The sequence below is a fragment of the Alexandromys fortis genome, unplaced genomic scaffold (assembly GCF_014885135.2).
Source record: "Alexandromys fortis isolate MF-2015 unplaced genomic scaffold, M_Fortis_MF-2015_v1.1 scaffold_18, whole genome shotgun sequence".
Taxonomy (NCBI): domain Eukaryota; kingdom Metazoa; phylum Chordata; class Mammalia; order Rodentia; family Cricetidae; genus Alexandromys; species Alexandromys fortis.
In genome coordinates, this window is record NW_026067897.1 from 2,030,431 (window position 1) to 2,054,273 (window position 23,843).

Consider the following 23,843-nt stretch of genomic DNA (forward strand, 5'->3'; position numbering starts at 1 on the left):
GGTTGAGTGTGAGCAGGCAGAGGCTCACATCAACATACATCATGCCGGGCCTTTGCACATACTTTGGTCCGCCTCACCCTTCTCCACTCACTTCATGTCATTAACTCTCCTACACATCTTTAAGTTCTGACTTAACCACCAGTTCCAGCACACATTTTCTGAGTCCCCTGGAAATGCTCTTCTTGCTCCCCTGGAGCGGGGTATCCCTCTGTTCCTCTCTAATGCACTTGTCTCGAGTTTCGTCAAAACTCTGACCTCAAGTGCTTTGTTCCACTCCAAAGCCCAAAGCCACACCGCCACACAGTCACTTCTTAGTACTCGCTGAACCAATTCTGGGAAGGACAAGGGCCGGCAGATGACTGTGTATCTTCAGGTTTCTGGGGAAGACCTGAGGTCTTTGCCGGGAAGAGTATACTAAGGGAACCTAGAATCGGTGGTTAAAGGATGGGTTTTTCGAATGTTACTAGTTTTCCTTGGAGAATTATCGATACTTAGCAGCTTGACCACATGTATTTTTCCCTCGTGTTTCTGTAGGTCAGAAATCTGACAGACATCTCATGAGGATAAAATGCAGGTGTAGCAGAGCTGCATTCCCAGCAGGAAGGAAGGAGGGTCTGAGCATGCTTGTTCACTGTTGCAGTTTCACGATTCAGTCCTTAAAGTCGCCAGACCAACATCCTTCTTTTACATTGTTACCAGCTGAGGGTTCTTGCCAACTTCTAAGGACTGACTCCTTGGCTCCTTACGCCCAAAATTCAAGGCCAGTGAAACTGGACAGAATACCTGTCACATTTTCTACCTCTCCTGCCTCTTCTTGAAAGAACTCAGACAAACCTCTTTATACAAAAGTCAGCAACCATTTATCCTTCTGCAATCCTAACTTCTCCAGTTCAACATATTCATCACAATGTAACAAATTCATATTCACGGACCTAACAATATGGTGCGAATCCCAGGTGTCAAACTCCTGCCCACAGCACTGTACTTGCCTCAGAATTTCTTTTATTATCCAGCAAGAATCTTGGGTGCCCAGGAAGGATCAGGGAAGGCCCCGCAAGAATAAGGGAGAGCCCAGCAAGAGTAACAGGATACTTTTTTATAATAGAAAACTGATTGGCTCTTTAGTCCTAATTATGCCAGTTGAGAAAACCTAATGTTGCCAACCTTTTCAAAACAAAGACCATATCAATTGTTTGTATTTCAGGATGACAATTTCATAATGGAGTCAAAAGAGTAATGGAAGGGGGGAAGAAAATGGAAACCCCAGGAAAGCTTCTCTGAACTCTAGGGTGACTCTCCCTTCTGCCGAAAAGAAACTCTTCATTTGAACGTGTTAGTATTCCTGAGCTACTTTTTAGATTCTCCAACAATGCAAGAGCTCTTACACTTTTTTTCTTCTTAGGGTCATTATTGGGTCATTCCCTCTGTGTCTGACTCTGATATGCTGACACATGTGGCTTATGGCAGTATCTGAGAAAGGAGCCCTCTGCTGAAAAGTAACACTGTGGCTGTGTTGTTTGAAACATCCTACTAATCCTTTCCACAGAGAGTTTTCATGAGTGAAAAAAGTTCCTTCCTCTCTGTGCCAGGTTGATGGGACTCTCATTAAGACTAAATGCGTTAGTACATGTGAATGCCATAGACTTCAAGTCTTCTCAAAGGCCAGTGTGTTGGGGGTTTGATACCCACCATATACTAATAATAAGGGCTGGAGCCTTTAAGAAATGGGGGCTGAGCAAGGAATTCAGTTCCAAGAGAGAGGAGCATATGTCCTTGAAAGGAAGAGTGGGTTCCCAGTCTGTTTCTGTCTGCTTCCTGACCATCATGGGACAAGCAGCTCCCTCTGTTAGATGTTCCCACCATGATGGGCTGCCTTGCCATAGGCCCAAACAGTCAGGCTAAAATAAGCACGAAAGAATGCAACTTCTTCTTTGGACCTGGTGGGACTTTCTCCAAAATTGACCACATACTTGGACGCAAAGCAAGTCTCAACAGACACAAAAAATTAAAATAACTCCCTGTATATGATCTCTGACCACCACAGATTAAAGTTGGATATCAATAACAACAGAAAGCTTGCAAACACACGGAAACTGAACAAATCTCTACTGAAGGAAAAGTGGATCAAGATATAAATTAGGAAAGACGTGAAAGTCTCTCCAGATTTGAATGAAAATGAATGCACCACATACCCAAACGCATGGGACACAATGAAAGCAGTGCTAAGAGGAAAGTTAATACACAGCACTAAGTGCCTACATAAAAATAACTGGAGAGAGCTCATACTAGCAACTGAAGAGCACACCGGAATGCTCTAGAACAAAAAGAAGAAATCACACCTGAAAGGAGCAGATGGCAAGAAATAATCAACTCAGGGATGAAATCAATAAAATGGAAACAAAGAGAATAATACAAAATATTTCAATGAAACAAAGAATTGTTTCACTAAGAAATCTTTAAGATCAACAAACTCTTAATCAAATTAACTAAAAGGTGGAAAGAGAATATCCAAATTAACAAAAAAAGAAATAAAAATAGGGACATAAAAACAGACAACAAGGAAATTCAGAAAAGCCTAAAGACATACTTGAAAAATCTGCACTCAACCGAACTGTAAAATCTAAAAGAAATGGATAATCTTCTTGATATATATCATTTGCCAAAATTAAATCAAGATCAGATAAGCAATTTAAACAGACCTATAACCCATAATGAAATAGAAATAGTCATTAAAATCTCTCAAACAAAAAAATGCCTAGGGCAAATGGTTTTAGTGAAGAATTCTACCAGACTTTTAAAGAAGCGTCAATATCAATAATCTTCATTATGCTACAAAATAAAAACAGAGGAAACATTTTCCTATTCATTTTATGAGGCCACAATTACCCTGATACCCCCAACCACAAAAAGACTCAACAAATAAAAAGAGAATTACAGACAAATTTCTCTTATGAACATTGATGTAAAAAAAAATACTCAATAGAATACTGGCAAACCGAATCCAAGTTTTCTATCACAACAAGTCTTTTGTTTGCTTGGTTAGAGTTAACCCAAGATATTTGATATAGATAGTTTATATATTATTTGATGCTACTGTAAAAGGTTTTGTCCCTGCTTTCCTTCCCAGACTGTTTGTCTTTTGTACAAAGGAGGGCTACTGATAGTTTTGAGTAAATCCTGTATCCAGCCACTTTGCAGAAAGTGTTTATCAGCTCTAGGAGTTTTTAGTGAAACCCAGGGTCTCCTCTCCAATTCCCTCAGCTTTTCTAGCCACAAGCATGGATTTTTCCTGTGGCTGGGCTATCCCCCAACCCACCCCGACCCGACCCCAAACCCACTTTTTCGCCTGCGAGTTCTGTGAAACCCTGCAACACAGGTTGCTCCAATACTGAGAGGACCTAAGAGGTGAGTCAGCAGCCACAGGGCCGGACAGCTGGACGCCCCACTCTCTGGGACCTCCCCAGTGGAACAAAACCCAGAAGCCCCTCCCCAACTCCCTCAGTTTTTCTAGCCAGCCAGCATGGAGTTTTCCTGTGGCTGGGCTATCCCCCAAACCACCCCACCCCAAAACCCGCCTTTTTGCCTGCAACCCTGCAACACACCTTGCTCCAATACTGAGGGAACCTAAGAGAAGGCAGACCAAGAAAAACTCCCAAGTACTCAGACAGCCACAGCAAGGATTGGACCAAGATGCCAAGACACTGCCAGCCTCAATTGAAGAAGAGATGTGTAGGGGCCAATGCAAGAAATCCTCCAACATCCTAAAAGGCAACATGGTACCACCAGAACCCAGCAGACACACAACAGGAAGACTTGATCATCCTAACCCAGAAGAAGTAGAAGAAAACGACTTTAAACGTAACCTTATGAAAAATTATGGAGACTTTTAAAGAGGAACTGAAAAACTCCTCTAAAGAAATGGAAGAGAAAACAAACAAAGAGTTGGAAGAAATTAATGAACCCCTCAAAGATACTCAAGAAAACCAAGAAAAAGCAATCAAACAGGTAAAGGAAGAAGTTAAGGACTTGAAGACTGAAATAGTAATAAAAAAAAAAACACAAACCGAGGGAATTGTGGATATGGAAAACTTGGGTAAATGAACAGGAACTACAGAGACAAGTATAAACAACACAATACAAGAGATAAAAGAAAGAATCTCAGGCGCTGAATATACTATAGAGGAAATACACTCATTGGTCAAAGAAAACATTAAATTTAACAAAGTCTTAACAAAAATAATTGGGAAATCTGAGACACCATGAAAAGACCAAACCTAAGAAAAATATGGTAGAAGAAGGAGAAGAACTCCAGCTCAAGGGCACAAAAAAATTTATTCAACAAAATTATAGAAGAAAACTATCCCAACCTAAAAGAAGTACATCCCTATGAAGATACAAGAAGCTTACCGAACATCAAATGAACTGGATCAATAAAAACAAACTTCTCCTTGCCATATAATAATCAAAACACAAAACATACAGAATAAAGAAAGAATAGTAAGAGCTGCAAAGGAAAAGGTCAAGTAACATAAAGGTAAACCAATCAGAATTACACCTGACTTCTCTATGGAAACCATGAAAGCCAGAAGGTCCTGGATAGATGTGCTGCAGACACTAAGAGACCATGGATGTAAGCCCAGGCTACTATACCCAGCAAAGCTTTCTTTCACCATCGATGGCGAAAACAAGATATTCCATGACAAAGACAGATTTAAACAACATGTATCCACAAACCAAACCTTACAGAAAGTACTAGAAGGAAAACCTCAACCCAAGGAAGGTAACTACACCCACAATAACACAGACATCTAATAATTCCCCACCAGCATAACCCAAAGAGAAACACACAAACACTACTACCAAAAAATAACTGTAGTTATCAACCACTGATCATTAATATCGCTTAATATCAATAGACTCAATTCATCCATAAAAAGACACAGGCTAAAAGAATGGATATGAGAACAGGATCCAGCCTTCTGCTGTTTACAAGAAATACACCTCAACCTCAAAAATAGACACTACCTCAAAGTAAAGGGTTAGAAAAAGATTTTCCAATGAAATGGACCTAAGAAACAAGCGGCTATCCTAATATCTAACAAAACTGATTTCAAACTAAAATCAATCAGAAGAGATGGAGAAGGACACTTTATACTCATAACAGGAACAATTCATCAAGATGCAGTCTCAATCCTGAACATCTGTGCCCCTAATAAAAGAGCACCAGCATATGTAGAAGAAACATTACTAAACATAAATCACACATCAAACCCCAGACACAATAGTTGGAGATTTCAACACTCCTCTCTCACCAATGGACAGGTCAACCAGACAGAAACTTAACAGAGAAATAAGAGAACTGACAGATGCAATGAATCAAATGGACTTAACATAAATCTATAAAACATTACACCCAAACAAAAAAGGACTTATCTCTAAAATATATAAAGTATTCAAGAAATTAGACATCAAAATTCTAAATAACCCTATCAAAAAATGGTGTACTGAATTAAACAGAGAATTCTCAACAAAAGAATTTCAAATGGCCAAAAGATACTTAAAGACATGTTCAACTTCCTTAGCTATCCAGAAAATGCAAATCAGAACTCTGAAATACCATCCTACACCTGTCAGAATGGCTAAAATCAAAAACACCAATGATAACTTATGCTGGAGAGGACGTGGAGTAAGGGGTAAACTCATCCATTGCTGGTGGGAATGCAAACTTGTGCAACCACTTTGGAAATCAGTGTGGTGGTTGCCCAGAAAATTGGGAATCAACCTACCTCAGGATCCAGTGATACCACTTTTGGGAATATACCCAAAAGATGCCCAATCATACTACAGAAGCATTTGTTCAACTATGTTCATAGCAGCATTATTTGTAATAGCCAGAACCTGGAAACAACCTAGATGCCCTTCAATGGAAGAATGGATGAAGAAAGTGTGGAATATATACATATTAGTACTACTCAGCGGTAAAAAAACAATGACATCTTGAATTTTGCATGCAAATGGATGGAAATAGAAAACACTATCCTGAGTGAGATAACCCAGACCCCCCAAAATGAATATGGTATGTACTCACTCATATATGGATACTTGCTATAAACAAAGAACATTGAGCCTATAGTTCATGATCCTAGAGAAGCTAAGTAATAAGGTGAACCCAAAGAAAAAACATATATAGACCCACCTGGAAATTGGAATCAGACTAGATAGCTTGACAAAATTTGGAAGCATAGGGGTGGAGGGTAAGAGGAAGGAGAGAAGAGGAGGGTTGAGGAGAACTTGAGGGAATGGGATAGTCAAGATGGAGCAAGGATAGATATGAGGGCAAGGAAAGAAATATCTTGATTTTTCTTTCAATATAAATCCAACCACACTGAATCTGATAGAAGAGAAAGTGGGGGCCATTATGGGGTGAGCAAGAAACCTGGCTCTAGAAAAATTCCAAGGAATCCACAATGGTGACCCCAGCTAAGACCGTAAACAATAGAGAGAGGGTGTCTGAACTGGCCTTCCTCTGTAGTCAGACTGATGATTATATTAAATGTCACCATCATTTAGCAATCAAGAAGATAGCCCATAGTTATACTTACATTTCAGTCTGAGAGAGGCAATTCTCTGACTGAGGCTCCCTCTACCAAGGTGTTTCACACTGAAGCCACGTTTAGCCATCACACACACAATGTCCTAAAATTTTGGGCTAATTTCACTCCTTTCTTATTTAAACTTTTACTTCTACCTTTGAAAACAATTCAGTATCAAATCAATATCTCTAGGTTTGGTTCCTGAGTCCCTAGCTTTATAATAAAGACATTCTACAGCTAGTGAGATGGTTCAGCCGGCAAACACGTGATGGTCAACTTGAGTGCTAAGTTGTCACTAACTAGAGTCATCTGAGTCTCAACATGGTGTTGACAGTTTCATTGTGGCCTGTAGTCACAGCTGTGTCACACGAAGATGAGACTTTTTCACAATGATGGCCTGTAACACGGAATTACAGGCTAAAGCAAGTGTGCTTATTCCCTAAGTTGATGTTTGCCATGGTGTTTTATCAACACAATTAGAACACTGTACTAACCCGGTAACCTGAGTTCCATTCCCGGATCCCACCATGGAGGGAAAGGATCAACTTCTAAAAGTTGTCCTCTGACCTTCATATGTGCCCCTCACCATACAAACATTATCATTATAACAATAGTAATAAATAAATAAAAGAAGGTTTACCTTTAAAATAAATAGATAGATAGATGATAGATAGATAGATAGATAGATAGATAGATAGATAGATAGATAGATAGATAGATAGATAGATTCTAGCTTTCGGTAAAATGAAGGGGGAAAAAAAGGAAGAAATATTTTTGAGGTCTAACATGTCAACACATTGTGGCCTGATGTTCCTTTATAAACATAGCATGTGGTATCTAAGAGGAAGTCAATCTAGAGAAATGTTTGCAGCATATGTGGTATTACGGTGTAAGTACTGGTTACATTTATGTTTGATTGTCGTTGTCTATCTTAAAGTTGGTGAAGATCTTCTCCCATTCAGTAGGTTGCCTTTTTGTCCTATTGACTGTATCTTTGCTTTACAGAAGCATCTCAGTTTCAAGAGGTCCCATTTATTTATTGTTGCTCTTATTGTTTGTGCTACTGGGGTTATATTTAGGAAGTGGTCTCCTGTGCCTACGCATTGAAGACTACTTCCCACTTTCTCTTCTATCAGATTCAGTGTGGTTGGATTTATATTGAGGTCTTTAATCCATTTGGACTTGAATTTCATGCATGGTGATAGATATGGATCTATTTTCATTCTTCTACATGTTGACATCCAGTTATTCCAGCACCATTTGTTGAAGATTCTTTCTTTTTTTTCCATTATATAATTTTATGGGAGAAGGGGAGGGAGTGGGAATTTGGATTGGTATTTTTTTTAAAAAAAAATCTAATAAAAAATAAAAAAGATCATCATCATGGGCCCAATTTTGCCATTATCTGTATAATTTATCAATGTCTAAAGTAGCCTTAGTACATTTCATTTTATTTTAAATAGTGCTAAAGGAAACTGTGCATTCTCAACAATGTTTGTTTTGTTTTGCTTGTTTTTCAAGACAGAGTTTCTCTGTGTAGCCCTGGCTGTCCTGGAACTCATTCTGTAGACCAGGCTGGCCTCGAGCTCAGAGATCCGCCTGCCTCTGCCACCCAAGTGCTGGAATTAAAGGCGTGCACCACCATTCCCCATTCCCTCAATAACTTTTAAATTTTTTGTTTGTTTTCTTATCTTCTCCCTTCTCAGACACTTGGCAGTGAAATCCTTAGCCATGTTCAATGCCTATATTCTATTACATCGGCCACATCTTGTCCCAATGAACTGAGCTTACTATCACAGCATTGAAAGGAAAAAATACTTGATGTACTGAAGTGCTGACATCGTCAAAGCTGAACAAGGAGAAACATTGGTGTCTGTACTCAGTGGTTATAACAATCAGCAGCCGCGTACCTTGGTGACTTGTCCTTATTGTTTTTACCAGAAAAGTATTTCACTGATTTCAAATGCTAAAATGGGGACATTTCCTATCACTTTCTTTTCTTTGACTAGTTCTGCATGGATGCAACCCACATTGAGTGACTCTGCCTTCTTTGGGGGATTAGAAGCATGAAACAGGTCCATCACACACTCACGTGGCTGTCCATCAGGGTAATCCCATGACCTCTTACCAATGCAGGGAAGTGTACAGAGGATGGAGGTAGAGGCCACCTGATGAGCGCCGAGGAGCCAACTGTGGCTACCATCTCCGGCGCAGTCTCTTCTCCTCTCCTGCTCGGCCCAGAGCCAGTCGCCTCACTGGGCATCACAATTTTCTGCAATTAGCCAGAATAACAGTGAGCAAACATGTCAAGGCAAAAGACAATACTAGGAGATGGGCTGGCTTGCAAGATGGTTTTAAGCTATTGTTTCTGCTCCAGAATTAAGAATAGTGGTGAGCCATTCTCAAAAATCATTTGAGTCCTCTCTATTTTTTACTGAAATAAATGGCTGGCTTTGCTCATGCCGTTTAACTCACTGTAAAAGACCCTGTGAAAACTGGTTGCTGTGGAGAGAATCATCATCCTCGTCCTAGAGCTGAGTGGACCAGCTCATCCAGAGGACGTCCACGGGGATTCTCTAAAACCACATACCAGTCAGTGGCTCTCACGTCTCTGAGTGGACCAGCTCATCCACGGGACGTCCACGGGGATTCTCTGAAACCGCATGCCTGTCAGTGGCTCTCACATTTCTGGCTCCAGTTTCTCCGATGTCTCTGCCACACTTTGTTTCTCCTCACTTGCACTGAGGCCAAGGTCTGCTTCTCTCCGAGGAAAACTTCTTTTTTTTCCCCAATTCCTTTTGGTTCCGTTACATCTTCTGTGGTCCTCTGTGGCAGCACGTTGTTCTGTCTGCCCTCACCGCACCCTTCCCCTTTACGTGACCAAAGGAAGCAGCAAATACAAGCCAATGTCAGTCCTCCTGTAAGGAGAAGGAAAGGACAGCCACAGGGTTGACAGCCTTCATGGCTGGCGTCAGGAAAGGCGTATTTGTTGGGCTCTTCCATGTAGACTCAAGAGGAGGGCCCATCTGCAATTTGAACATTGGCCATGGGGGGCAATTCCCACCAGACTGTTCAACAGAATGCAGGAAAATCTGATGTGTGTCCTCCAGAAACAATTATTGACTTAGAATTATCCAGTCCTGCTCATTCTTTGTATCCATATACCTGAGAACATTCTGTATGAACTGTAGAATTGCAGTTCTAAAATGAAGATTCACATTTTTACATGTGTTTTCAAGTTTTTTAGGTTACATTTTACTCAGTGTCGGAACGGGCCTCTCACAAGTGTGTGTACACACGTGCATGTGCTATGTCACACACATGGAGATCTGAAGGACAACCTTCAGAAGCTGGTTCTCACCTACTCTGTAGGTTCCCAGGATCAAACTCCAGTTGCGAGGCTTGGCAACAACCATCCTTACACTGAACCATCTCATTATCTCCAAAAGGGGGCACCTGGGATCGTCTGAAAACTAAGCAAGACCCAGCAGTCTGGATCAGAGACCATCGGATTCAAAGCAACACCCACCTCCCTCAGAGTCTCTACCCCTTCGATGGACAAGCAGGGGGCAAGACATTTCTGCTCTTCTGAGTTCCTATTAAGGTTACAACGTCTTAGGTTTGTGACCTTAATTACAGTTTGGCCAGATTAGTAATTGCTTTCTCTGGTAAATACGCTTGAAAAGAACACTTTCTTCTGCTGCCTGAATACTGGTTCTCATAGCTTTAAACTTTCTGGTCCTTGTTTTGTTTTGTTTTTCTCTCTTTCTGTTGGTGTCCTGAGACTTTGAGAGTACAAGAAAGGAAAATGGTTACAGAGAAACTTACCTATGTTTATCCTGGGCATGTAGTATGTTCCTTTAACCAGACAACAGTGCACACATGCACACATTTGGCTGAATTCTGTTTTAGGTGCCCATGTGCTTGAAAAGAAAAATAAAGAACAAAACTTATCTTAATCTTTATTTCAATTTGGCCTTTTTTGTATTTCTAAGTCTATATGATGAAAATTTTGTAAGTATTTATATTTCAACATCATTATCAGATAAATGAAAGATAAAATGCGATTAGCAATTATTAAAAAGATTTTGTTTTGTGCTAACTAGTTTTTCATATGTGAAGACTTATTTCTACAAATCTTTAAAAAGATAACAAATTTTATTGAAAATTGCTTATCTTTGCAAGCATTAACAATGGAGGGATTTTATACTTTTCTATTGATAGAGCTCATTTCTGTTTTAAACATCAGGGCATCTTGTCTATGAGACTCTCAGACTGGAATAATAAATCTGTGATGCTCGCTGATTCCTGTGGTTCCAGAACCCCTAAACGCCACCTGAGCACTCAATAGTTTCACTTCAATTCATCAGTCCTAAATGAAAAAATTGGAAATACCGACACGGTTTGATGTCCCTGAACCCACTGCCAAGCTTACTGGAAGTCTTCCTCCCTGTATGGTGGACTTTGTGGCTTATCTCACTCACCTTGGCCATAAATATGACCTTACCCATCTGCTCCCGCATCATCACTGCTGGGATGGATGCCTTGTCTTAGGGAGATATTTGCACGTTTATGGGGACGTTTTGTTTATGGCTGGTGCTAACCTGGAGGGGTAGATATTTGCACGTTTATGGGGATGTTTTTGTTTACGGCTGGTGCTAACCTGGAGGGGTAGATATTTGCACGTTCATGGGGATGTTTTTGTTTGCGGCTGGTGCTAACCTGGGGGGGTTAGGATGCTGTTACTCATCTCAATCTATTTCCAGGCAGGTAACTGAGGATAAAGAGCAAAGGTGCCCCCCATGTGCAAGGCCTGGATGCAAGTTCCATTTTCATCTTCACGCGATGCTTCTCACAGTCAAGTGCAGATCAAAGGTAAGGTTCCAGGCCTGGGGCTTCCTGCGGACATGTGAGTCATTTCATGTGTTTAGGGTCACCTTTTATGTGACAATCAGCCTAGCCTCTGTTACTTTGTGAGCAAAATTAAATGTCTGAGTCCAGACCACTGCTCTGTGTCACTGGCATACACGGTAGGCTGTGCAGGAGTGTAGAACGAGTTGGTTATAACAGAAGTTGCTAGTTCCTCCCACTGAGCAGGAAAGTAAAATGGATAAGGAGCAAAATCCGAAGAGCAGGCTGGCCACCTGGTGGCTGTAATCACTCACTCTCTTCCCCTTTGTCTTCTTGTGGCTCACTGCTTTTGCCTGCTACTAGTAGATATCCCCACTCCACGCTGACACAACCAGCTGCTTACCTAGAAGATGGGTGTCAACATGGCCAGGAGTTACCGCATATTTATTGGAGGTACACTTAGCACTTTTTCTTTTAAATTACATTTCCAATGGCTTTCTAACAATACCCCCAAAAGCCACCTCGGTGCCTATTGTGCCTCCTGTCAGAGGATGGCAGCCATGTGAATGGAACTAACGCCCAGTCCGTACACTGCAAGGGTTTCCCCTTTCACTTCCCTTCAGAGTGTGCGCACACGCCTCGCGTCTCAGAGTGTGTAGCAATGCTCCCAGCACAAATCAGAACTTCCCCTTTGCTTTGTTTGGGACACCAAACAACACCAGTGTTCAGTAGCCTTAGAAGTTAAGGGTGGGTATTCCACCTCAGGTTTCCCAGGGGACACTACAAAGGTAAACACCAGCTTTGACATATGAAAAGGCCGAGGTGGCTGGGCTTCTCTGAGGCCCCAATAGAGACAAAACTACTTTTTCCTGTTCAAAAGAACAGAATCAGAGTTCTACCCCAGGTCACGAGTGGAGATCCAACATTTTAATGAATTCAGAGGGGCCTATCAATCATATGGCTGAAAGTCTAGCACCATAACTAGTCTGCGTGCCAAAGGCAATGGAGAGAGGGACTCTAGAGGCCAGGGAATGAGTGAAGACACAAGGACCTACAGGTACAAGGGGCACACTTGACTCACTTTAAGACAAGGCTCTCACCCCTGGTCTCAAGGGCGTATTTATAAGTCAAACATTTCTGGTAAAATGTCAGTTAACAGAAATGTTAAAACTGACATTTTACCAGAAATGTTTGTGTACTGAGTTGCATCATCATCATATTTATTGCTAACTCATGGTTCCCTGCACATCTGGTTACTACTGCCTTATCTGACTTCTTCCAGAGATTAATACCATGGCAATGTTCTCTAAAACGTATTTGACTCTTAAGGCCCTTTTGTTGGTGGTGCTGATTTTCATTTTGTGTTTGTCTCCTTGTTTTGGTTTTTTGTTGTAGTTTTTGGTTGCTGTTTGGATCTTGTCTTTCTGTATCGTGTTTGTTGATTTGGTTTTGATTTTCTCCCCATTTGTTTAGGAGGTAGACTGGCTGTGTGCATCCCAGAGGTCACAGGACAACTTTTCAGAGTCAGTGTCTCCTCTGCCGTCCACCTCAGGTCCCTTGTGCTGGCCTTCAAGCACATTTACCTGCTGAGCCACCTCCATGGCCATGCCTAGTCTTGCTTTCTGAGACAAGGTTTCTCTGTAATGCAGGATGTCCTAAAACAACTAATCCTCCTGCTTCCATCTACCAAGCATTAGGATAGACATGACATCACATTCAATTCAGACCTGTTTTATTGTTGGTGTGTGTGTGTGTGTTTGTGTGTGTGTGTGTGTGTGTGTGTGTGTTACTCCGAGAATGCATATGCACACGTAAGCAAGTGTATAGAAGTCAGGGTCCATTTTGAGTGTCCCAGCTGGCATCAATTTGTTCCTTGAGATGCGGTCTCACCCTGATAGCTGAGAACTCACATATATATATGATTAGAGAGAAAAAGAATAGGAAGTAAAGGATTGAGAGGCAATGAGAAATTTCTATGAGAATCTCCAACATCTTTCTTTGGAAACTCTATAAACAATCATGGTGAATCATTCAGCAGATCCCTTAAGATGAGGAACTTCAACGTCTCGATAGAATGAAATAACACAAGCTTTGTCATGCTTGTTATGTTTCTAAGTAGCTTAAGTATCTGTCATGAGGTCCTTCTTAGACCAGGCTCCATATCTACGGCATTACGGTTCGAAGAAACAAACACTAGGATCAGGTTCTCAGAGATCCGGTTATATCCCTGACAGGCCTTTCTTGCTGTCCAGACTTTTGTCCTTATACATTTAACTTCAGTGATCCCCAACTTTCTTAGTGCTGTGTTATGGTGTCCTCCCCAGCCATAAAATTATTTTTGTTGCTACTTTATAACTGTAATTTTGCTACAGTTATTAATCATAATGAAAATATCTGACATACAGAATATTGGATATGTGATCACTGTAAAAGGGTCATTGGACCCCCAAGGGATCATGAATCACAAGTTAAAAACAACTGGATTAAAGAGTATTTAACTATAATTCATAAATTCAAATATATCCTTTAGAAGGAAATAAAACATGCCTGTTTGGGACCTCATATGCAGACATCAACTTGGTTGTCTGGCTCAGAAAGGTATAGAAAAATCTCCTCTGACATGTGAAACCCAAGAGAAGAGCTGACAATGTTGAGAAATACCAGTGAGGATGAGGAGGAAATGCTCGTCCTGGAACCCTAACAGGGCTCCTCTTTTCTTCAAGACCTCAGGCAGCTAACTGAAATACCTGGGAGTTGATGTGGCCTGAAGTAAGCTGGTAATGGAAGGACAAAAGTAAAACAATGGCCCAACGCCTCACTCGGAAGCTGAAAGAAAGCCATGCACTGTGTTATGGTTTAGATGAGGTGTTTTTCCGAGGTTCCAGTGTTGGAACACTTGGTCCCCAGCACACAGAGTGTATAAAACAAGCCTGGCGTAGAGTAGGCAACTAGGAAAAAGCCTTTGAGGGTTAGACCCTCTTTGGCCTGTGGTCTGCTATCTGCCTCTTGGTCTATGCCAAAGGCAGAAAGAATCTCGACTACATTTTCTCCCAGCCGTTCACTTCCCTGACAAGATGGAACAAAAGTTCCTAGAAAGAAGCTGTATCTGGCCATGAACAAAAGCTCCTGGAAGGAGTTCCTGAGTCCACAGAGACCGGCGGGCCCACTGGAATTTCACTGCTGTGGAGAGATTAGAATTTTGTAGGCTCAGAAACTAATTACTTTATCTTGTGCCAGTTCGAGTGTTCCGAAACAGCCATTCATTGCCCCATCCTGCACATGAACTAATACCTCATAATAATAACTAAAAACCTCTTAGAAATTATTAACTTAGCAGAATCCCAGCTTCCACCAATCCAAGGACAGAGAATGTCATCAGAGAGCATCTTGGGCTTAGACAAAAGTTCCCCCCATCTCTCTGCTGTACCCACTAATGTATTTTAAAGTTGCTTTGATTTATGATTTCCTTTGTTCTACAAAACTACAAAAGCCCCATGAAACTGCTCCCACATTGGAACATGGAATTTGGGGTAACCTAAATCTCTGTTCCTGGGCAGTGGTCGCTCATAATGATTCGAAAATAAACTCTCTCTCATTCCCTTTAAGATGAGAGCTGAAAAAAGTCTCTCTGATATTTTAAGTTAAAATAAACATTCCTTTTAAACTGTTTCTACTGGGCTTTAAAAAAAATCTTTCTTTTTATTTATTCTTTGTTTATTCCACATCATGCCTCCCAATCCCAGACATCCCCTACCCTAAAAACAAAGCAAAATTTAAGAGGAAAAAAAGGAAGAAGGGGGAGATCTCATCATGGGAGCGGCAGGTGACATGGTGAGTCACGCAGTAAACCGCTTTATCCATACATTTTTACAGCAGGCGTTCATTGCGAAGAACCATTTGTCTCTGAAGGCCCCTTCTAATGGGGATTTTTGATACAGAGTTGAAAAATAACTAATATGCCTAGCTACTTTCAACAAAAATTGAGAGTGATGATTATGTCTGAGAATATAAATAAAAAGGGTTAAATACAGAACCATGGGAAACATTAAAAATTCCCATCTTTACTGAGGTAATGTCCATTTATTACCGAATTCTTTTTTTTTAATATTTATTTATTATGTATACAATATTCTGTCTGTATGCCTGAAGGCCAGAAGAGGGCGCCAGACCTCTTTATAGATGGTTGTGAGCCACCATGTGGTTGCAGGGAATTGAACTCAGGACCTTTGGAAGAGCAGGCAATGCTCTTAACCACTGAGCCATCTCTCCAGCCCTATTACCGAATTCTTATTTTTCAAGACAGGGTTTCTCTGTACAGCCCTAGCTGTCCTGGAACTTGCTCTGTCGACTAAGCTGGCTTAGACTCACAGATCTTCCTGTCTCTGCCTCCAGAGTGCTGGGATTAAAAGTGTGTACCACCACCATTTGAGTATTATCAAAACAAAATTTAAAGCACAGTTCTTAAAAGTTAAAAGCACAAAAATCAGTCTCATTCACAGTTTTCATGGTAATGGAGCCATTAGCTTTGACCACACAGAAATGTGCCAAGTTTTAAGCTATATACATTTACTCTTGCTTACAGAGACGCCTTCTTGATGCTGTTTCCACACAAATTAACTACTTGTCGGATCTAGACGTCTATCAATAGCAGGCAAGGATTTGAGGACCTATATGCATTCTGTCTCAGTGCCATGTGATTTTGGAAGTAGTTTTCATTCTGAACATTTTTCTTAAGCTCCCTGTGAAGCTAATCTAAGTAAAAGTAGATGTAGACGTTACAGAAAAGCACAAGCCTATGTTCTATACACTATCTTCATTTTTAAAAGATTTGTTTTCTTCTATGTGCATGTACGTGCGTGGGGGGAGGGCTTGTGCGCCAGAATGCCCATGGAGACCACAAGAGGATGTGAGGGTTTCTGGGGCTGGAGTTACAGGTGCTTGCGAGCCTCCCAATGTGGGCACCAGAAACTACACTATAGTTCCCTGTAAGAGCGCTCTTAACCACTGAGCCCTATTTTATTTGTAAAGGTGAAATCCACATGACATAGTGTGTAACCATTTTGAAGTCAACAGGCAAGTTTGTGTAACAACCAAGTCACTATTAGCATATTCACAGCGCTGGGTAACAATAACCTCCAGGTGCCAAACATCAGCACCCGAGAGAAAGTTAACACTCATTAAGCAAGTGGCCTCTCTCCCTCCCTCTGGTCCCTGGCAACTAACTTTGGACTATCTATCTCTGTGGACTTATCTGTCTTGGACATTTATTGAAAGTGCCATGGTAAAAGCGTACTTGCTGCAAATTCTCAACCAGCCATCTCCTCAGCCCTCCTCTCCTGTCTCTTTTCTCTATGCCTGAAAGTGTTGTCTCTTCACTTTCCTTTCAACAAGGAGGAGGAAGCGGGTCTGCCAGCTTCCTCCTTCTTTAAAAAACTGTCATGTCAATGGGAAGACAACATAAGTGTAGGAGCTTATCTGAAGGAACTCTGCATCAGTGAAACCCTATGAACGTGATAGGCACAGGGGAAATTGTGAGTCTAGACTGGGGTGTGACCTCTCAAAGGAGAGGAGTCACAACACGGTCAGCAGTGACCTCAGCAGCAGGAGCTAGGATTGTGAGATGTCTCACCAACAAGTTACTTAGAATTTGCTATCACATTATATGTCTCTCGTCATTGCTGACTCTCTGACATGTGGTTCCTCAGCCTCTGTGACTGAGCTACCAACATTTCTCAGAAAGTAATGTCAAAACCTTAACTTTGAAAAGACATGCACAAAAACTAGAGGGAGAGGGGTAAAGTCAAGAAGAAGCTGAGACCCTTGAACAGAACTTAATGAAGAATACAAGGACTGCCAAGCTTTCCATGGCCCTGGAGGTCTGAAGAACCTTCAAGGTTAGAGAAAGAAGATAAAAGGAATTCCCTGTTGTTGGTGATAGTGGGTACAATATTTAACAGGAGAGAAAAATTGAGTTGGAAAGCGTTCCTTTTAATTATATTGTTTATTAGATCTAAAATGATCTTTTTTTAAATCAAGAGATAGCCAATGGAGAGTTCCAGCACTCAAAAGATAAAATACACATATTTAAGAAGGAACTAAATTTCCCTAGATACCTGGGGAAAGACAGGACTGTTCAGTTATGTTTAGTATTTAAGAACTGTGAAAGTATTTACCCATCTCCGGCACAAACAGCTAGCAGTGACCTACGAGAGACGGCAAAGAATGGGAGAAGAGCAAAAGAGATGACGCTGAGTGTTCTCACTGAGGAGCAGAGAAGTTTTATCTTCTAGGAGCCATTTTCCAGGGGAGGTTCCTGAGAGCCTCGGAGAGCTCGCTAATACATTATATGTATTAAAGCTGGCGAGCCAGTGGATGCATTCACCCTTCCATAGATAATACAAGGGAGTTAAATTGAATAAAATAAATGCAATAAATTTTAAAAAAATTTTAGAAGGGCTTTTGGAAGCTCTTAAGAACTTCATGGGGCATCTTAATGCTGGAACATAGTGGCTAAATGCCCCCAAGTCCATACTATGGAAAAAAAATTATGAAAGTGAAATATTTTCCTAGCAGAATTCTGTAATCTTCTCACAGTCAAAATAAGCAGGGACTATCGGGGGAAAGCAAGCCATGGGCTGGAAACAGATGAAGACCAAAAGCAGAACTGGTTCCCTCAGCTGCTAAGGGTTGACCTAGGTGGGCGCCGTGACTACACACTGATCTCTGACTTATGCTTATTTTTATTTATTTAAGTAAGAGACAAACTAAACTAGGTGCGGTGGTGCAGACCTGTGAGCTCAGTACTTGGGAGACTAGACAACAGTCCCAGGCCTGCACGGGATCCAGCAAATGGCTGTGTAAGCAACGGTGAAGGGGGCAGGAAGGCAGGGCAAACAAAACAATAAACAATTAGGAGGTGTGTGTGTGTGTGTGTGTGTGTGTGTGTGTGTGTGTGTGTGTGTGTGTAGGAGAGACAGACAGGCAGACAGACATGGAGACCCTCAGATGAGCACTGTGATTTAGTCCAGAGAGGAGAATCAGGGCCACAGTCAGATCTTTAAAGACACCTACCTTCTCTACCGCACACAGCCACCTGATCTGTTATAAACGAGCTTTGGCTTCAAGGCCCTATGCTCTCTAGCCCCTAATATTATTCAAATTAGTATCTTATGTACAAATTTGACCAATCAATGGGTCAAAAACTTTTGGAGTCTTGCCAAGTGGTTTATTTTTTCTTTTCTTTTATAAAATACTTTTTTTAATTTTTATTTTATGTGCATTGGTGTTTGTCTGCATATGTCTGTGTGAGGGTGTAGGATCCCCCAAGAAGAGGAAGTACAGACAACTGTGAGCTGCCATATGGGTGCTGGGAATTGAACCCAGGTCCTCTGGAATAGCAGACAGTGCCCTCAATGGCTGAGCCATCTCTCTAACCTGGGTTTATGTTTCTTACCCACTTAAACACATTAGAACTTTGGAAAACAGTTTTCACGTGACAATTATCATAACGAGGCTTTGCGCGTGGCTACATCAAACTCTGCAAAGTACATTTCTTTAGCAAAACACCTGTGACCTTTACCATAATAATGAGTTCTGTTGACTGATAAACAGAGCTTGGGAGTCAGGGCTTAGGAGGAAGGATTTGTAAGAAGTGTAAAGATGGGTTCTACTGACTGAGAGGATGCTCAGAATTCTGTGGGATTAGATGCTGACTGATTTTACAGAATAAATAGCCAAGATGACCAGGCATTAACAGATATTCAGATTTATGGATGGAAACAGGTGACCACATCCCTTCCCTTGAACAGAAAAGCCTGTGTATTAACCGTCTGATTTCTCTGCTGCTATCTGTAAGGTGAGTCCTTTACAATTCACCAGCCGGGAAGGTGAAGTGAAAAGCACCAACAGGTAGAACTAACCCGAGTACAGCATGGATCACCAAAAAGTGCTAAGACAAGAAGATTCAGTGTCTGTAGAGATTCTAGGGGACTGGAGGTCCTGAACCCACAGAACTGGAATAGAGATGAATACCAAACATTGACAGACTTCTGAGGTCATTTACACCTGGAGCCTGGGTTAGCTCAGAGGTGGGAGGGTGGGGTGGGACCAAACATTTAAAATAAGAAACACAGTATTTCACAAAAGGGAAGTAGTGATCAGTCTGAGTCAGCATGGACCCATGAAGCACAAGTCATGCCTCAGTGACTTCACTTCCCTTTCTGAGCAGTCATTAGGCTGGTAGACTGGCAAGGCCACTTGCAGGACATACATGATGTGAGCAAGCCAGCTAATAAATTATTTCATAGCATTACATGATAGCAACAATTCTACCCTCCCAGTGACTGGTTGACAGAAAAATAAACTGTAGAGATTTGCAATACCAAATACACAAATCTTGTATTTAATTGTCTTCTCCCGATTAATTGTAAACTTCTTAAGGAGCAGCTTGTCCCCATTGCCAAGCACTGCTGACTAAGCCGAGATTCTCAATATTTACTGATTGGTAAGTAAACAATTACAATTCACACAGTCTGTCTTTAAGGGCATCTATGAAGGCCTGGTGAAAGAGCCCAAAGGTTAAGAACACTTACTGTTTTTGAGGAAGACCTGGGTTCAGTTCCCAGCTCTCATTTGGTGGCTCACAACCACCCGTGGGCATGTACAAGGTGCACATATGTGTAAGCAGGCAAAAGCTCAAACACATAAAACTAAAATAAATCCAAAATAGTTTAAAAAAAATAAAAGCCTGGCCCATTAGTTTCGGCCTCTCACACAACATGTTCCACTATGCCTTCCCTTCCATGAGGCAACGAGATCTCTGGAGCTGTGAGCCAAGATCAGTGTTGCTTCTCTCAAGCTGCTTCTCTTGGGTATTTTGTCGGTGATCAGAAAAGTAACCAAGGTGTTAAGGAGATGCTATTCAAACTGAGACTAAACTAAGTTATGGTCGGGAGGAGGGCTAGAAGGAGGGAAGACAGGAAAGAAGGAAGGAAGGAATTGACGATACCTACCTACGATAAAATATATGTAAGTCAAAGTGAGATAAAGTCATTGCACAATGATAAAGGTGTCAAGCAGGAGATAGAATAAATATATACATACTCAACATCAGTGCAACTAAGCATATAATAAAAACATAAAAAATCAGGTATATAGTCTACTAATAATAGGAGACACTAGATAGATCATGCAGATAGAAAAACTAAAAAGTAATACCAGACTAAAACTATACTTTAAAACGAGCGCCCTAACAGATATACACAGAATGTCTTAACCGCCAGCAGCAGAACATGTTCTTAAATGCACACTCTCCAGAGAAGATCTGGTTATAGTACAAAACAACTCAGCAGATTTTAAAAACTTCAATCTGTAAATGTTAAGTACCAGTTTACAATCACAACAGTATTAAGCTAGAATTTTAAAACATGAGAAAAAGATGTACAAATTCTCAGTATGTAGTCCTAGCTGACCTGGAACTCAAGATTTCTGGCTGCGTAGAAACTTTCTATCTTTCAAGACAAAATGACAATAAAATTGAAGACTGCAAAATGGGTAACCAGCGATACTGCTTTTAAACGTATCCATATTTATGCCACTAGAGGGAGCGCAATGTTTAATTTGTATTCCAAAGGCTTTCCTAGTCCTACTGGTAATCAAAACTGCAGTTCCTATCCCATTGCATTGTGTTTAAGGGGCTTCTAATAAATAATAAAATAAAATAAAATTCATTGTTTTCCTCAGAAAACAGAAGTGACTGAATTCATCGGTTCTTTTGTTTTTTGCTGTGTTTGGGCAAGCATACATGTCTACATGTCTCTGGCGCCAGTACGGAAATGACACATGCCCTCCCTTCTTTGAACGCAGGCTCAAGGAGGCTCAAGCTCTGCTGTGGTCCCAGCTGAACGGAGAAATGAATAAAGATCAGAGCGTTGTGCAGAGCAGGCAATGCGGTGACAATGGGGACAAGAGCTGGCCTGAGGGAGTCTCCACCTTCAGTCTGTGTTGATGTTGTATGCAAACTCTTCATAACCTCTCGGGAGGGATGCATTTAAAACAATAAAAAAAGGAAACCTCCATTTTGTCACCACCATTCATGACCACAAAGCCATAGAACTTAAGAATGGAGCTGTGTTTTGAAAAAAGAGCATATGAGACATTTTAGAATAAACAAAACTTTGTCAACTCCTGGAGCTGAGGGGTTTTGCAAAGTAAAGGGATATTCTAGGTCTCATAAGAAGAATTGAACTTTAAGAACATATAAGTAAAAATTAAGACAATAAGAACATTGCATACACAACTTTTGAAGCCTAATTTCCAGTGAGGATATAAAACATAATAAAAATAAGATCCAGCTCCAGGCGGGGCAGCGATGCCAGCAACGGCTCCTGGTAACTTGCAGGACAGATTGTTGAATCTGGAAGTCACTTGGAACAGGCTGTCCACACTGTACCTACACGGCTAAGCTTTTGAGCTCTCTAGTCCTGACTTCCTGGACACACCTGTGGTGACAATATTTGCAGTGTGGAGGGAACTAATTCCACCTCACCTTCAGACAGCCTCATCTCTTACTGGATGGCTCTGATTCTGTCAGCTCCTTGTATCTTCAGAACTGGGGTTTCCTGCTGTGGAAGTTATACTTTTGTTCGAATTCCTTTCTTTGTCAGAGGACTAGAAACTGTTCCCGGAAAAGGTGGTGATGAATGTGAAGCAGGCACTAGGCCACCCACAGAGTCCTCCCCATCCACAGAGCCCTCCTCCTCCACCCCAGCACCACCGCCTGCACAGACCCTCTAAGCGGTCAACACACTACAGGCTTCTCCACATTTCTACTAAAATAAAAAAAAAAATAGTATAAAACTTCATAGAAACTCAGGAAATTCACAGAGACTCTGGAGAGACTTTCATGGACTTTAAAATAGGACTAAATTTTAGGGTCAGTGTGTTGAACTTTGACCCTTGAAGTTTTGAAAACCTTTGACTACCATACATGCACCGTCTTCCTGGTTAACCCCACACCTTTTGCAGCTTACTGGGATCCTTTTCAATAGGCTTCAGTGTCCTAATTCTCCTCTCATATTTCCTTTGCTGTTTTAGAAAAATGTAGTTATGCTTATCTTGGAACAAAACCTTATTTTACCATACAAAGCCCTTTATTATCAAAATGTATTCTCTTTTCTTTCTGATTTGCCTTACCATAAATGTATCCTCTTATGTCCTTATAGTCTCTCCTCATGTTCCTCTTTCCTGCATACCTAGACTTCTTTATTTTATTTTATTCTCTCCTTAGTATTATGAGATACAGTAATATAATAAACAAGTTTATCAACTTAATAAGGAAACATTGAATACAAGTTATATTTGTAACACCATGAAAAAAATTAAGATTTCCTGTTCACATATTGCTAAGTTATAAGGTTCTTGTCTATTGAACATTCCAGGAAAACTTTACTTCTGCTGATTGGATTTTTTTTTCTCACACAGGTTCTCACTTGTAGCTCTGGCTGTCCTGGAACTCACTATATAGACCATGCTGACCTCTAACTCACAAAGATCTTCCAGCCTGGCTCTGCATCCAGATAGCCCAGTTAGAAGCTTGGATTGTTTTAAAGGCTCTTTTATACAGGTTTTCCCCCCATTTCTCACACCAGTCTGCTGTGTGTACAGAATGTTACAATCCAGCCAGAGTTGGCTGAGATAACAGAATCTCAGTGACCTTAGGCAGTTAATTAATCTTACATAAGAAAAAAAAAGCAGACGAGAAAATACAGAGCCAAAAATCTTTATATGTTAACCCTGCAATAGCCATTACAGACACAAAAGGTAAGCAGGTAAGCAATATCAAACCGAGCAGATAATTTTTTCCTTTTCACATTTTCTTCCAGAACATAACCCAAGAGGGTGTCACCAGGAGCAGGGCCTGTGACACCCATTGCACAAAGAGTTGCAAAATAAAGCAGAAAACAGAATATAATGGCACCTTTCAAGCAGACGCCATGCAGGCTACAGCCAGCAATGAGAACAGGAGGCACTTGAGCAAAGGTCAAGCAAGCCTTAACTCAGAAGCCAAGCCAGAGAGTGCTCAGCAATTCAGCTTGTTAGACAAGAGCAAGAGCGCCAGGATGGAACCAGGACAGAGAAAATCCCCAAGCAAAATTACATGGTGGTTACTGGGAAGTTTTCCAGCCCCAGAATCCTGGCCCCTGCAAGTCTAGGCAGCAATTGTGACCCCTGAACCCCTTGGCTCCTCCATAACTCAGTAACTTACTGGGGAGTCCTGAGGCCACCCTGGCAGAGCCAGCAGAACACCAGAGTGCCCATAATGCCTGACTCCTCAAAACACCATCGAGTGGAGACAGAAATTGAGTCTTTGAGCTGCACTTTATTTGGAAAGCTAGCAGA

The 23,843-nt window shown here is 41.2% G+C and overlaps 1 long non-coding RNA gene across 6 annotated transcripts in view; it reads right to left on the reverse strand.

The window, feature by feature from the left end:
• LOC126515625 (uncharacterized) overlaps nt 1-23,843 on the reverse strand; it is a 61,714-nt gene that overhangs the window by 11,612 nt on the left and 26,259 nt on the right. For 5 of the 6 annotated variants that reach the window (XR_007595897.1, XR_007595892.1, XR_007595890.1 and 2 more), the window contains 3 exons: nt 10,422-10,516; nt 9,184-9,511; nt 8,722-8,865 (listed from right to left, as the gene is read on the reverse strand). This is a non-coding gene — a long non-coding RNA (uncharacterized lncRNA). Of the gene's footprint in view, nt 1-8,721; nt 8,866-9,183; nt 9,512-9,954; nt 10,067-10,421; nt 10,517-23,843 lie in introns of all 6 variants that reach the window. The other variant, XR_007595891.1, reaches the window with a different exon arrangement.